The sequence below is a fragment of the Chamaea fasciata genome, unplaced genomic scaffold (genome assembly GCF_029207755.1).
Source record: "Chamaea fasciata isolate MVZ Bird 193981 ecotype frontalis unplaced genomic scaffold, bChaFas1.0.hap1 SCAF_1, whole genome shotgun sequence".
Classification (NCBI taxonomy): domain Eukaryota; kingdom Metazoa; phylum Chordata; class Aves; order Passeriformes; family Sylviidae; genus Chamaea; species Chamaea fasciata.
Window position 1 is genome coordinate 27187443 of NW_027094086.1, and position 15671 is coordinate 27203113.

At 35.7% G+C, this 15671-nt stretch overlaps 1 long non-coding RNA gene across 1 annotated transcript in view; it reads left to right on the top strand.

The window, feature by feature from the left end:
* The window catches only part of LOC136301698 (uncharacterized), a 52356-nt gene that overhangs the window by 22022 nt on the left and 14663 nt on the right, over window positions 1-15671 (top strand). The window contains exon 2 of the long non-coding RNA XR_010723920.1: window positions 1163-1232. This is a non-coding gene — a long non-coding RNA (uncharacterized lncRNA). The remainder of the gene's footprint in view (window positions 1-1162; window positions 1233-15671) is intronic.

Genomic DNA, 15671 nt, shown 5'->3' on the forward strand with positions numbered 1-15671 from the left:
CGTCCAGCTGGGGGCAGTCCAAGGTTGTGCTCCCGATGAGCTTCCAAAGCCTCAGACAGCAGAGCCAGGGCAGAAGTGGCTTTGCAACACATCCTAAATTTAGTAAGGTCAAGTAAATACTGCCTGGCAGGTGTAAATACCACCACTGGTGATCCTCTAGTGGGAAAGTACTACCGCGAATCTATAAATATTGATGGGACCATCACTTGAAGTATAATCACTCTGCAAAGTGGTTTAATGAAATCAGTGTAACTTTGAATGATTTCAGGAAACTGGAAAATCAGGATAAAGTCTTGGGTGATTTTATCTACTATGGGATAAGGTGCCAGATAATTTGATCCAGATTGATAGACTGCATTTTGCAGCATCAGAAAATCCTCAGTTCTCTGATTTTTGTTGAAAGAAAAGGTGAGGGAAAGAGACAGCTTTAACAGCAATTTAAATTCGATTCATAAAGTTAGTTAATGCACTAAAATTTTATGGAAAAATATACATATTCAATATCTATTGTTGCAATCTATCAATAAAATCTTATTTCTTACAGTGAGTGGCTAGTACTATATGGTTTCTTTCACTCTTGTAGTGGGCACAGTTTTAATAAATATTATTGGGTTTTATATTAATGATTTTATTTATGTAGAGCTGCGAATGTGCTTTAACAAATTACCATGTGAGAAAACACGATACTCTCACCTGTTACGTTTGTAGAGTGCAAAGGTTGAGATATTTTTTAAAGAATCTTTTAGCAGTGAGCTAAACAAATATTGATAGTGTGCTTGGGAGCAGGAGTTATTTCAGGTTAAGCAACATTAACAACACAAAACCTTCAGATCTAAGCACAGAATTTAACCTTTGATACTTCAAGTTTTGAAGAGACTTTGAACCAAAATGCATTTATTACTTAACCACAAGAGGTCATCATAACACTGCTCTCAGCCACTATACTCCAGTTTTATTCACCTCCACTGAGAGAAACTTGGAAAGAAACATGAAAAAAAAAGTATAAGTTTTTAAACCTGTCTTCAGCTAATCTAAAATTAACAATAAATCTGCCATATACTGATTATTTACTCAGAAGTGACAAACAAAATCCTTCCGTGTTACCAACGTTTTGGCTATATCTGCAGATTTTTCTCTGAACTTCCTCTATTTTTTTTTTTAGCTCACTAAACAGCTCTTAACCACGAGGTTAATAGTGAAGAACAAATGACAAAGAATCAGCAGAAGAGTGAGTAAGTGGTGTTTTATCATTGGAATTCTGACTACAGCACATGAATTCAAGGTTACTATTTTTTTTTTCATTAGACGTAGAAATGCTATTTTTTCATGTTGGAATCTCATTCAGAAGTCTATATCAGCCGTAGGCTGGCAGATCTCTGTTTAAATTTTGCTTTAGCTTATGCAGAAACAAAATTCACTCAAGTCTTGCCTCTGCAATTGTTTACAAGATAATTAGCATTATGAGTGACACATTCACTCTTACCAGTATACATTGTTGCTTCAACGTATGGGTGAAACAGATTTCTTCATTTATGTGTATATTGACTCTGTTTGACTGTGGGAGATTTTTTTGACCTAATTTCTGGGAGGAAAATGCTCCTCCCTTACTTGTTAATCACAAGTGGCTTTAAAAACATAACCTGTTTTTTTCCAAATGTTGCACATCACTACTCCCAAAAAAGGGATAATTTTTTCAGATTGGTGAAGTAAAAATTATAAGATGTGCATTACTCAGATTAAAACTATTTTAATTTACTAACACAACTTAATAGTATCTATAACAGACTTAGATACTTTTGGAATGAACTGTTTCTATGGGGTTTTTTGTTGCATATCTTTTTGCTGGCACTGAAAGGCAGTTACATCAAAACTCACTAACTTTTGTAAATCCTGTAATCTTCTAGTGTAAATTTCTGATGGGTGTGACCCATTCCTAAAAATCTTTCCAAGATGTGACCTGTTGCAATACGCTATTTTCTCAAAAAAATAAGAACAGGACAATTCTGACTGCAACATGTAAATTGAGATTCAGCTTTTCTGGGGTGCTGAGTACCTGCAACCTTTGTAAAATGAATATTGCAAACAATTGGATACTGCATGGACCCTAGCACTCCATGGAGTGCTACAATTATGCTGCCATGGGTAGCAGAAGTGTAGCTCAACCACAGAGAACACAATTACATTTACCTCAGTTTCTGAGCTGTGTTCAACTGCTCTCACCCATGAAGAAACAGTTCAAATGCAGTAAAATATGTAACTGCTAAGAAGTAAAAATGTATTAAATAAATATCTTGTATTTTCATAAAAAATATGAATATTGAGAATGATAGACTATATGTGTACAGACATAATCCAGCAACCACACTTTGTAGCTAGTTTCAAATCATGAAAATGATGCATTTCCACGCAGATCATCTATAGGTAAGCCCTCTTGTGCCAAAAAAATGTTGTACCCAGCTGACAACACCCAGTGTTAACCTGCACCCTGGCCAATTTACTCTATCTTTGATGAGAGAATTCACAGGAAATATGCACTCCTAACTTTCCTATCACCTGATTCAGTTTTGATTGAATTTACATAAAATACATCTTTTACAACTGTTCCTTGTTAAAAGTTTATTTTGATATTGGATTCACAAGCGTCACTCATGTTATGAAATATCAAAGAACTCCCTTTTCCCCCTCCTTTGCTTTCAAAAGATAATCTAGCAGCTTTTTAGGTCAGCAAGCCTTTTTGTTTTTTGGTGTTTGTTCAAGGAATTACATGCCAGTGCAATAAAAAGGTCTTTATCCGACACTTAGAGTGGTAAGTCTGTGGAGAGAAGCTAGGAGAAAATCATTATCAGTAGATATAAATCTAGAGAAAAGCAGATTTGAGCAAACTAACACTGCTCTGGAATGCTTTCAGAAGGGAAGAAGAAAATTTACAAAATTTGTACACTCTTAAAAATTGGGCAACTTTGGTCTGAAAAAATTGTCTTTTTGGACACTGATATGCACATGAACTCAGCAGCCTTCTGCTCAGACTCAAGTTCTAGCTAATTCTACTGAGGATGGCAAGATTCAGATCCTGTGTTAACCTTAAGTATTTCTCTGCACTGTCAGTACTTTTTATCAGTTATCTTAATTTTCCATTCTCTCTGTGAGAAGATTTCGTGCAGATGAGCACCCTTTTCTCTTCTCCATAGATCAGTTATTCCTTAACTGTCACAAAATTCACAACAATTGGTAACATCTTTAGATTTCTTCAGGGATACTGAAGGTTTTAACCTTGACACAACCTGGAAACAAAATAAGGATGATAGAACTTCGAGATAAAAAGTACTGACAAGTCAATATTAAGTGTCAGTGATCTGTTAATTCCCCACACTTACAGCTCTCTGAGGACCACCACTCAAATGCTTTCCTCATCATTTTATTGACTTCAAACACAGATGTAAATTCTGACAGCTTTTTTCTCAGATCAATAGGAAACTAATATTCCCGATCACCAATTTAATCTTCTGCAGAAAACAGCCAGAAGATGTACATGACCTCAAAATGCAGCATTCTGATGGCATGACACTAATATGATTATAGAATTATTTTGCCTACATCCCATTCCTTGTCATCTTCATTACAGTTCCATTCCCCAATTATGGCTTCCATCTCAAAAGGTTATGAACAAAGTCTTAAAACTGGAATGTACTGCAAAATCAGAACTCTGTTCCAGCAGGGAGATGAATAGAATTTAAGTCGAGGATTAATATATTTTATTTAGCCCCATGAATTGGATAGATTATTCATAAAGTATGTTTTTCAGCTTCAGACTTAAGCCTGATGTATTACAAATTTTTCACTAGGTGGTGCAATAGTATCTTTGTGAACATGCTATTCCTATTCTGAACTGTGCCAGGAGCTTGGAGTATGCAAGGATATTCTGAACTAAATCTGTATATATTGTAAGTGGGGCATTTAATTTGGGAATATATTTTTCATCAATTTAAAGTTTTTTTCAATTTCTGACAAGTGTTTTGTTAGCTCTGATACCTCATAAGAATTATTAAAATATGGAATTATTCATTTTAGTTGGTTTTTTTTGGGTTTTTTTTTGGTTTTTTTTAACCTCAGATTCATGAACGTTTTATAGTCAAAGGAAAAAGTAACACAGAAAACAGTCCAGATAACAACTCGGTATTTTTTGTTGTTTTTGTTGTTTGTTTAATGCATGCAGTAAGAAAGAAAACCAAATTCTGGCTCACAAACTACATAAATATTTGGACAATTAAAATTCTCAAAAATGTAATTCTATATGGATGCACACTTTTGCAATTGTTTCTTTGCATTTTAAATGCTAAAATCTCTTTTCAAGGTATATTGCTTTACTATATAAAGATACATTAAGAAATAAATTAAGAAAACTTTCAATCATATTCTAGCTTCTCAAGATTATTTATTTGAGAAATATTGGTGGTAAGGTTAAGAATTTCTCAACACATTATATTCTGGTTAGAGATCCTTCTCTTGATACCTGCATGAATAATGATACTTTATCAAAAGATTAATTAATGTTTGCTATGAGATTGTGTTTTCAGAAGAAAGATTACATTAATTTACAATAAAATGTCAAGGTGATAGATTTTAAATTACTATCCAGTTATATCTATTTTGCATTTTAATCCATACATTTTAGTTCATGACTTGATTTGCTCCTATTATGTTATACCAGTTTTTTGGCTTCAGGCCAAGAATGCAATACCTGGACATTTTTTATTCTGATGATTTATGGAATTGCTGTTAGTAATGGCCACAATTAATTTATGAAATTCAAACAATGTATCAGACATTGATTCACACTGATGAAGAAGTTAAGTCTGATAATGTGTTTATTTACCTTATTTCCTCCACACTTAACAAAATCAGAATCCAAATAGTGTTTAATTATATAAAAGGATTGGAAAATAACCATCAGATACAGTAAAGACCACTTAGGACTGTTGCTGGCAAGGCTGATAAAATAAAACCTAATTTTAGAAAGAAAGCACATAGAAATTATGTTACATTTATAAGAAGTGCTTACTAACCATTTAAGCACTTTTGTTGATAAATTGCTCCCTCTATGACACACTGGAACCTCATTCATAAATTAACCTCAATCTGTAGTAAAATGGCAGAGTGATTTTAAACATTGATTGTGATTTTTGAGATTTAGATATAGAGTTTGAACCCCTTTTTAAATTTCTAGTTAAACAAACCCACCCACCAGCACTACTGCCAGAGCACACCATCATAAGAATATAAACACTAGAAGAAATGCTCTTCAGGATAATATTCAGGAATTCAAGTACTTAAGGTGTTCAGGTATTCAAGTACTACACAGTTAGATAAAATTCTTAATATCACATTTTTCCACAAACCCCAGTGCGCATCTGAATTGTGGGAATGGTTATTTCAGAACAGTATTTTCATTTTTATCTTCTCTGGTAAAGAGTCATGTATTTTGGTCAAAAAATAGAAAAAAATTTAATAATAGTAGTAGTAATGTAAATGCACTAAATATTCTGACTCTGCCTCCTTTACTGAAAAATAGATGCTAAACCTTCTTTAATATCATCTTTAAAATGATTTTCCATATGCAGGAGGATCCATGGGACAGGTGGGATAGACAATACAGCAATTTTTAACTCTGTTACTTGAGCAGTAGGATTTGATTTAGCATGAGCAGGTGTAAACTTGGATTTCTGTGTCTCTAATATCAAAAGTGAAACATCAAAGTCAATGTCCGGAAATTTTGCATCTCTGATTCTCCTAATCCCAGACCTGTTGTCATGAAACAGTTTCAGACCCAGTGCATAAGAAAACCTGATAACTTTTCACAGCCTTATAGAAAGGGAGAATAAAAAGCCCTTATAGAAAACCTTATAGAAACAGATCAGAGTTCTGTCTGACTTGAAATAGAGAAACTCTGAAACTTAAAAGTACTTATCTCTTTCTCAAATTCATTATCTTCTTACTTAATTGAATAAATTAGCTCATATTGGCACAACAGTATTCACTAATAAATGGGGATGAAAGTCTTCAAATATTTTAAATAAAGGATCTGTTCCTCACTATGAATAACTAGCACACTTCTGCCTCATATAAAAGCTGATTCCTCAACCTCAGACTTTCTAAAAAATATGATGGTTGTATACAAGCATTCATAAAAGATGGATGAAGATCTTGTTTGAAAATAGCACTGTGAAATGCCTGGTTAATTCTCTAATCTCCCTATACTATATTTATTATCTTGACTAAATGATATTTACAGCTCCTGGCCTTTGATTTTATGAACTAAACCAAAATACAGAGAAGGTTTAAGCTGGTACTGTACGTAGAGTATTTCCACTGTGATCAGTACATGTGTGAACAAATAATTCAATATAGAAAGAATTCCAAACACAGAGAAAATAATTTACCAGAAAAAAAATAGGTTGACCTTCTCACCTTCTCACAGCAAAAATTGCTTTAGCTTATACTTCTCTACAGCTTCTGCAACTGCAGTTTTGGATAAGTCTACTGATTCCAAATGAGTCATATGAAGTGCATCAATATGAAATGAGTGTAACCAAAAGGAGCTGCTGAACTCCTGCCAGGTGCATCTGGGTATTGTCTTGAACTTAAAATTAAATTCATAGAAATTATGAAATTTTTCATCAAAGTTTCCTAAGTGGTATATTAGTTTTGTCTATGAATTTTGCTGCTAGACTTTTGATTTAAGGAATTTAGTTTGACTATTCCCCAGATAATTTTGAAGCAATATTCATCGTATAATACTTCTCAAGGATTCAAAAATATTCAAGACTATAAAATAAGATGCAGTGCCAGAAATTACCATAATTAGTTTTTGAATTATTGTCATTTTTGCTTTTTTTGTAAACAAAATTGATTTTTCTCTTTTTCTCCTTCAAAGATTATAAATCTTCCTAAGTACATGTTGCTTCAGTAATTTTCTTCTCAGTTCATATTCTGTGGCAGAATTCTGTTGACCAACTTCCAATATGTCCATTAATGGTCAATATAATGACCTAAATCATGATATCGTCCATTTATGCCTGTAAAGATTCTGTAGAGCTGTCTTGTCTTTCCTTCAATGATTATATCACATCTGAGCAAGTTCATAGTTGTTTACATTTTTTAAAGATTCTTAAATAAGAAGGAATTTGTCCTCCTTTGTCCAGCTTGTTTATTGTCTGCCCACAGCAGTCAAAGACATTAGTCCTGTTCCTTTTTAATGTGTTTATTTACCTTATAACCATAGATAACCATAACCATGCAGATTGATCTCCCTGCCAGGCCATTGATTTCTTAACTCAGATTCAGTTTGAAATAGCCAACATTAGTGAAATCTCAGAAGGCAAGTTGACATAATATCTGCAACTATAAAAATATTTCTTTGTGATTGCTCTAAAATTCTGGGTAAATTATGCTGCAGGACTTAGATTTTTAGATCAGATTTATCAGATCTTTCAAGAGGCAGGCTCTTTAAAAATTACACTTTTCTCCTACAAGTTTTTATGAATGACAGCTCTCAAGAAATGTACAATTGAATTGTTCAGGGAAGCATGATATTAGATAGATAAAACAACACCTTTTCATAAAGAAAGTTGTAGCATAACTATATTTAGTTATACTCTTCTGTAATGGTACAGCAGAGCTGAAAGGAACCTGGAAAGATCATCTGGAACCTTCCCTGTCTGTGGTACCTTTTCGACTTCTTGGGGTTTGTGACTTCTGACACACACATGAATTCTGTTTTTGCAATTTGAATTTATTGCTTATTTGTACAGAAATGCGAAATAAATATTACCATTAATATGATGGAATAATTTATATTTTATTGCAATACTCTTTTTAAAATTTCTTACCATTCCTTTTGCTCTTCTTTGTTTTTTTTTCCAGTTGGTTCACATTTTGTATTTTCATATTTCCCTGGAAGTGCAACTTAGGTAAATGTTTTGCCTGTTCCGATCCCTCTACAGAGCCTCTCCCAGCCTCCAGCAGATCAACATTCCCATCCAGCTTTTGTCACCTGCAAACTGAATGGCGGTACACTCAATCCCCTCATTCAGATCATCAGTAAAGACATTAAACACAACTGGCCCCAGCCCTGAGCCCAGGGGAGCACCACTTGTGACTGGACACCAACTGGTTTTCATTTGATTCACCGTAACTCTTTGGGCTCATGACATCTGCATGGATGAGCTGAGGCCAGCAAAAGGAGGTTCAACACAGCAAAGTGCTGGGTCCAACCCTTGGGTCACAAAAAGTCCATGCAGTGTTATAGGCTGGGGAAAAAGGTACTGAAAAGCTGCAGGGTGGGAAAGAACCTGGGGTTGCTGATCCACAGCCAGTTGGATGTGAGCCAGCTGTGCCCAGGTGGCCAAGGAGGCCAATGGCATCCTAGCCTGTGTCAGCAATAGTGTGCCCAGCAGGACCAGGGCAGTAATTGTCCCCATATACTCAGCACTGATGAGGCCAAACCTCAAATCCTTTGTCTGGTGTTTGGGCTTCTTGCTACAGGAGTGACATTGAGGTGCTGAAGCAGGTCCAGAGAAAGTCACCAGAGCTGATGAAAGGTCTGGAGCACAAGTCTTATGGGTAGCTGAGGAAGCTGGGGATGTTTAGCCTGGAGAAAACAAGGCTTGAAGGGATCTTACTGCTCTCTACAACTACCTGAAAGGAGGCTGTAGCAAGGTGCAGCCTCTTCTCCCAAACAAGTGACAGGAGGAGAGGAAATCGTCTCAAGTTCCATCAGGGAAGGTTTAGATTGGATATTAGGAAAAAATTCTTCACCAAAGAGTTATGAAGCATCAGAACAATTTGCCTAGGGAAGTGATGGAGCCACTGTCCTTGGAGATATTTAAAAGACTTGTAGATATGGCATTTAGGGACATGGTTCTTAATTTTATAAATTATAACTGACTGATAAGACAGGTTTTATGGTGATTTTATACAGTCTTTATTGTCTCAAGTCTTTGGAAAATATTCAGGCTGCAAAAACTTTGGCCAGTTACAATATTCATAAGATAGATCAGTTATCTCTGCTTCTCTGTTCCAGAGCTATGCTATGGTTCATGTAGCCATAAATCAGCTTAGTTACCAAGTACCTTCAGTGGAGCACAAGCAGTGAGGGCTCCAGCTGCATCAAAACTCCATGTCCTCAAAGCTCCTTTGAATACTTGATCTAAACATTTGTTCATCCTCCTTGTATTGTGTTGTGGATATGATTTAAGGTCAGGTTTCAAGGCAAGTAAAAAGATATCCAGCACATCAGGACAGGACTCTACAACTGATTGCAAAATTTTTTTATGATTCGGACATTTTGGATTTTTTATTATAATCAATGGCAATCAGAGGTGAGAAGCACATAGAAATCTATACAAGCATTTATGTGATCATGCATGGCATGATTATTCTTTTCAGTAATGATTATGTTATCATTTACACTAAATAATACCTATATAAAGTAAATTTCAATGAGCATCCTAAGTCTTCTTTTCTGCCTTCTAAATGTTGATTGTTCTTTGGGATGTCGATTTTCTGTTATTTAGACAAGTGAATGAAGTTTCAGTTTGCTGTATGAGTGAAATGAATCTCGTTTTAGGCTGCTTACATCACAAAGTAAAAGAAGAAACTATTTGTTACATGAATTGAAAATATATCAAAATTAGATCAAAATCTAGGTACCTTGCTTCAGATTACAAGTTAGAGACAAAGAGTCTGATGCTATCTTCTGTGGACAGGAGGTATTAAAAATATATTCCATAGTCAGATTCTGGCACTGCTCGAGGACTAGGGAGAACATACACCTCATTCAGTTACAGTGTTCCTGGAGAGATAAAAATAATTCTCTGAAATGTTATCTTTCCATTCCCAGAATTTGAATAGACTGTATTTCAGATTAATTTGAATGTATTTCAAATTAGCTTCTTAACTATCTCCATGTAGTTATGGTCCTAATCATTGTTCACACTCAATCATGCATTGCAGAATAAGTTCATTAAAAATAATTAACTTTATTGCCTTAATTTATTGTAGTTTCCAAACATGTTGATTTAATACATAGCTGCTTAGGTAGAACCCTTTTGATCCAAGGTAAAACTTTTCTAGAGAAGAACCTTTTTCCATATTCTTCTTATGGAAATCCTGTGACTTCTTTTGACTTGTCTTCAGAGCTGTCTTTCCAGGTTAACTTGGCGCATAAACATGGCTTCATTAACTCAAGCAAAAGAAAATTTTATTATTTCTTGCTGTCAGCCATAAGGCTTAATGACAGGGATAGGGAAATATTGGGGTAATTTCCCTCTCCATTTATACTTAGCCCTTAAATGGCAACTTTTGTTTTCAAAACTAGTACACGAGCTTTAATTGTTTATTTCTCACAGTGCCACAATAAAGTAAGTATTAGCAACCCTTTTTTATAATGAGATAAAATACTTTGTGGGAAGCTAAAAGAGCTTGATGAAGTCACATGGGAATAATTATCAAATTTGCTGTATATGTGAGTCTTCCCACCTGTAACCAATTACCTATTTTACTACCATCACTGGAGATATGCATTAGAAACCTGGTTAATTTCCATTAAGCAGTAAATTTTGAAAACATCTGAAAAACTTGAGGGTTGCAGTATTCTAATGTTTCTGGCTCTAATTGACTGTTTCAGGCAGATGTGCCTGGGTTAATAATGCTTTCTTTTGAATTTTCACCTATTTGCTTTACAGCAGCTGTAGAGAAACCAAATCCAGACTCTTCTCAGAGGTGCACAATAAAAGGCAAGAAATAATGCTACAAATTACAGGAGAAATTTTGTCTAGTTATAAGGGGAAAATAAAAGGCCAACGATTTAACATTGTAACAAAAATCACTGGAAAAGGGACCTTGACTACAGCTGCCCAGCTCTATGTTAGTTCAGTATGATCTGGAAAACAAAGAAGTACAGATGAACCTTCTTATGTAACTGCTGCTTAGCTTCATACTTCCTGTAACATTTCGTGGCAGGAAACCAGAGGGTGACAGAGGCCCTGGGGACAATTATTAGTTGGTCTTAGCTCAGCAGAAAGTCGAAGAGATTTGCCTGGGGCTATGTGATTAGCAAGGCCATTGACAGTTAATGTTTGCACTCTAAGTAAAAAAGCAATAAATAATTAAGGCAGTAGTCCCTGCTGGGTGGGTAGAGGGAAAGGATGAAAGGATGTCCCAGCACGGTAAAGGCAGAGCCTGCAGGGGAAGAGTTATGGCCCAGCTACCAGCCAGGACCCCAACACTGAGTGGGCAGTGATTGCCTGTTCTCCCTCATTCATCACACAGGTCTGTGCTGCAAGCCCAGAGGAATTGGGACACCTGATTTTTGAGTGTGTGGTGAATGTGTGTGGCAGAACAGGTATCTTGGAATAGAAATCATTCATCAAATGCTACATCCCTCCTGTTAATAGTAACTTCAGAAATACATGTTTTTGTGTCTATCCCACAAAATTGATGGGTAATACTGTCCTTGGTGATCTTAAAAACTCGGCTGAAGCAACTTAATCTAATGTTAGAATTGGTTCTGCTTTCAGCAAGGTTTCAGAATAGATAATCCCAGGATTGTCTTCAAACCTGAAGAATTCTGTGACATCATGAGTACAACGTATGGCTAAAATTTCAAGAAAAATCATAGGGTTTTATTTATTAAATTATTTGGCTTGTTATACTATTTACAAATGTCAAAATCCTGTGATATACAAGTAAATAATGACTGTATTGTCACATTTGGACTGTCATATCCTGTGATGCACATGGTTAAAAATATTTAAAAAAAATAGTTTCTGTAAGGGTTGAAATGTTCGTCACTGAGGAAGATAATTAAATACTAAAATTCATACAATTTATATTCAGTCATTTTAATCTTCAAAAGAATACTTTTTAATACCTTTGGTTTCAGGCTACTGGATAAGTAAGAATTGAATTTCTTAATGCCAGTAAATGGTCAAATTTCTTTCCCAGACTATTATGCCAGTTAGTGCAATTAAAAGCAGGATCAAAGATCAGTGTTCGAAGAGTGCTTTTCAGGAGAATGGAGTACTGTTAATATTTTCTCACAATGCCTTTGCCTTTTATAAAGCCTAAAGATTTGCTGCCTTGCATAAACAAGGTTGCTTACACAGCAACCTCTGTTAAGTTTCTTCCTGTTTAATGTCTCTGGTCATCCACTCTGGAGTTTTTCACACTGGATGGAAGTGTGTGCACACACACTGTGCAGGACACGGAGGGTGGATCCAGCACATCTTGTACGTGTCAGACAGCTGCACATACACTTCCAGCAGAATTAGATATGTTCTCTGTGTGTCAGATCTAGCCTTATAAACAAGTGACAGATGCTCGGTGAGTCCAGAGAAATCTGAGCGTGGGATGCAGAGCCATCACAGGCCTATGGCTGTTCATCTTAGATTTTCAGCAAGTTTGTAGCCCCATCAGAGAAATTACTTCCAATCTGTAGTGTCTGGCTTTCCCAACAAACAAAGCCCTCTTTTTGTTATGCTTGGACAAAATTATCAGATGGAACAAAAAAGGAACCACCTGCAGAAAACTGGTTGCACATCCCTAATCTGCTTTTTTCAAATTCTGGGTGTGAGTAAAGGTTCAGTGTTTGTATTCCCAGTGAAGACTATCATTGTTCTTGGGACACACTGACCGAATGAGTACTGGTTCAGGCACCATCATATAATCTGTACCAGAGCTTCCAGTGGCACATGAATTTGCTGACTTCTGACACAGAGCTTGGATGAATGCCTGTGCATCCCTAACACAACCTTTGAAGTTCTTTATCGATTAATCCTTCTGACTCTTTTTATACAAATTTCAACTTGATTAGTAGACCATCTAGAGTAACTTCTCCAGTGGAAGGATCTCTAAAGAAAGGATGAAATGCAACAGTTATGTTGTAATGTTTTGTGCCTTGTTTTTCCTTCAGCTAAACTTGCTATCATGCTCCTCACTTTGCTTCAGAACATAAGAAGTAGTCTCCTTTGTTTTATGCATATGCAACAGTGAGCTAAAAGAAAAGTACATATCTGGTAAGGAAAAAGAAGTAGAAAAGGAAAAAATAGGTGATTTCAGACCTTTTTTGGTTATTGCTGATAAAGCAAGACATACAAACTAGGAAATAGGGGTAATATGGATGATACAATTTTATTGTTAGGCCAACCTCTCTCTGTGTGAGACCAGGAAACTCCGGAAGGAGCTGTCCAGAAACTTGCCTGAATAACAATAAAAAAGGATGTGAAAGATCACCTCTGCAGATAGTGTTTAAACCAACAGTGACCCTAAGTTCTTTTAGTATCATGGTTTCCTAGGTCCCAAGTGTCTGCGAATGACCTGGGACATTTTTTAGTAACTGTTTGCCACATTTCACCTCCTGCAGTAATATTATGTTGCTAAAAAGAAAAAAAAGTCTCGTGTCTGATGTAATAATTGTCCTAAATAGCCTATGAACCACAAGATAAACATAATACCTTTAATGGAATCATGATGAGGGAAGGGATTCAAAAGAAACTCCAAATTCCAATGCTTGCTTCATCTTGAAGGGAAAGAGCTTGAGAGACTTACATTTTAGAGGGACATGCTGACTGTCAGCATTTCAAAGTGTAACTGACAAAGTGACACTCTGAAGTGTCTTGCTTTCAGACGTTGATCTTAACTTTGACATTTCTATCACTTACTATTGCTTTTAATGTGTTTTGTTCACATTCCCATGGGCTTCTTATGGTACCAAATTATTTACTAAAAATGCTAACTTCCCACACTACTCTCCCCTACAGTTTAGGTTACAATAGGATTGTGTTTTGCATTAAGGATTCTTTTAAGGCAACTTTTCTAAAATCTCAGAAGGTAAATTCACTTCCACCACCATTCAGCTAAGAAAGTATGAATAACTAGGACAAGTGACGGGTTAGGAAATGAGACTTACCTTAGACCCTGTGCCCATTAATACTTAGCAAAGCAAAATGTCACGTAGCTGCTGAAAGTTTTCAAGTAAACAGCCTGAGTCAACATTCAGTCTATTTTAAAAGTCTCTATTGTTGGGTTAGCTGCTTTACAGCAAAATTACCAATTTCTAGTCCCAATTATGCACAAGTACTGACAACACTGCTGCCTGTGAGATCAAAGGGTCTTGCTATTAGAAGATCTATTCACTGTGAATGATTTAATTTTCTGCCCCTGAAATCATCTTAAATTAAGTCATTCATAAGAAAGTGACTGCAGACAGAGGGTTATTATTTAGACAAGCCTCTATGAATGAAAATTCAATAGCCAGATTCTCATTTGTCTGCCTAAAGATGTTGTTATATTTTAGGTTCATTTCATTTTGAAAAGTTTGACGGTAACAAAGAAGGACAGTCTTCACTGGAGCTTGTCTTCTGTAGGGAGGTCTAATGTCCATCTCCTTCATCTAGCCCAACAGAGAAAAATGTTAAATCCTACTGAACAATGGCAATATTGAGCTTCCGTGCAGAGAGACTTTAAATAGGGCCTTCACAGAATTTTAATGGAAGTGCCTCATGCCTGACCGGTGTTCAACTGCTTTTTAAGACCTTCACCAACATATATCTGATTTTGGTTCCTACATGTTCCTTTTCTATTGGGTGGAGAAAACCTTTAGGATGGGTGCAGATGATTCTGCAAAGGCAAGTGCTGAGCTCAGCTTTTCAGAAATGGACATCCCTGGAAGCAGAAAGGGTGCTTTCAAAGAGATTTTTCTAGGTTTTATGTGAAATAGTGGCACAAAACTTTTATCTGCTGGTGAAAACCACCTGCAAAGGGATAGTTTTCGGAAAATAAAGTTGAGACTGGAGCTGTGCAGGCAGTTCTGCAAGTCACATCAGGTTATCAGGAAACCTGAATTTTATTAATTTTGTTGTATAGAGCAACCATGCAAAGTTTGGAGTTACTGTTAGAGCTTGAAACCTATACACGAAGGCTAATTCTTCCCAGATTCACTGCATGTGCTTGGTCTATTTGGGATGAAACACCATTTTTCTGCTAAAGGAGAAGAAGAAAAGACAACAAATGCCACGGAACACTTTCAAATATCATTTATTAGAGAACATTAAGAAATGAAGAAATTATAACCCACATTTCATATCTTATACAAAAAATATAGTTTGGAAAGCCTGGATGAGAATAATACTTATGACGTACATTATGTAGCAGCATGTATTTAGGCAGAAGAGATAAATGTAGAACAGCAATAACCTTTGGCTGTTTTTAATCCATTCAACCAGTTAAACATAGTAGAAATTATTAATAATAGCACTTCAATGTCTAAGCATCTTCCAGCAACAGACTTCTTTTTCTGAGTTTCTAGAATTCTAGAAAAGGGTAGATTGCTGCCTGAGTCAAAACAGCAGGAAATGAATGCTAACACTGTGTAGTTTGCTGCTGAAAACAGAGGAAGGGGTCAATGTTATTGACAATTTGTCATCAGTTTGAGTTTGTGCTAAAACCTGTGGCACTGATTTATTTTTTAACAAATAATGCAAGTAATTCAAAATATTCTGCCCAAGAAACACTGCTGTTCCTACACATGCTGTTATCAAATTTATGTTGTCTAGCATTAGCATGTTGATTTTGCATGGTAAAGAATGTGTGGCTATGTTTTTTCCATATTTGAG